Source organism: Macadamia integrifolia, chromosome 14 (genome assembly GCF_013358625.1).
Source record: "Macadamia integrifolia cultivar HAES 741 chromosome 14, SCU_Mint_v3, whole genome shotgun sequence".
Classification (NCBI taxonomy): domain Eukaryota; kingdom Viridiplantae; phylum Streptophyta; class Magnoliopsida; order Proteales; family Proteaceae; genus Macadamia; species Macadamia integrifolia.
In genome coordinates, this window is record NC_056570.1 from 9,694,159 (window position 1) to 9,695,385 (window position 1,227).

Below are 1,227 nucleotides of genomic sequence, written 5' to 3' on the forward strand. Positions count from 1 at the left end.
CAGCCGACTCTCAACTTGAGGGGGTGTAATAGCATATATAGAATCCTCCCTGCATGGGAAGTCTATATACGATTTGATTCTCCAAGAATCCCATTCCATTTATACTACATACAATATTATCCTTCTATAATATACCTAGACTGTAATACCCTGCTTCTTAAGCCCGGTCTGATTTCACGGTTGAACTGGTTAAACCATGCAGGAACCGAACCAGAGGGAGTTAGAGCGGGCTCCTTATGGACTATGATGACAAGGGTGACCTTAAACACCGGCTGGCCCGACAAGTCCGAGCCAGTGCCAAAAGAGACAGGAGTGCCCAAGCTGTGTACATGCACCTACCATAAGGCCATGTACGGATAAAATAGGTATTATAGTCGTATTTTAAGGTATATACGTATGCTACATCGTATGCCAAGGGTGGGGTTCGCGCCGAGGCCCGGACTCTGTCAAAATCCCAAGTTTTGGCCCTCAGGTGGGCGGACAGGTGGGTGCACCCACCCACCAGAGTGACCCATCCATGTGCACTGTTCACTTATGTAGGAATTATATATATAGATTTATGATTTCTTTTCTTTCCATTTATGACACCGTACGTTGGTGAGGATAGTAAAGAGGAGAGAGAAAAGAAAGGGAAGAAGAAAGGAAGAGAAGGAAGAGGAAGAAGAGAAGGATTTCAGCGGCGCCGAAGCTTGATCTTCCCATTCCGGCGCCGGAAGAGTGATCTTCAACTCTAGATCTACATTTGGAGGTAAGCAAAATCAGGTTCTTTGAACATTCACCATACCCACGCTTAAACCCTTGATTCGAGTAGGGTTTCTTGAGATCTTGTAAATCCCCTTTGAAATGATGCATCTAAGGTTTAATGGATGATTTATGTGTTGATCTTGAAGGATTTGAAGAGGTATTGACAAGGTGGAAGAAGCATTGTGGGTTTGAAGTGATTTGGAGGGTTTGAAGTTGTTCTTGAGCAAAGAAGGTAAGATGGTTTCCTATTCCTTGAATCTAACCTAGATCTAGGTTAGAACCATCCTATAAGACCTTGAAGGTGTGAAGAATGGATGGGAAAAGCCCCCATTTGAATCCCCAAAGAATGGAGGAAGTTGGAAAGAAACGGTGGTTTTCCCGCCAAGACCGGTGGGTGCAACCGGTGGGCCCCTACCCACCTGTGGGCACCCACTTGAGAGGGCAGGGGGGCTTCGGGCACAACCGGCTGGCCCAACCGGCGGG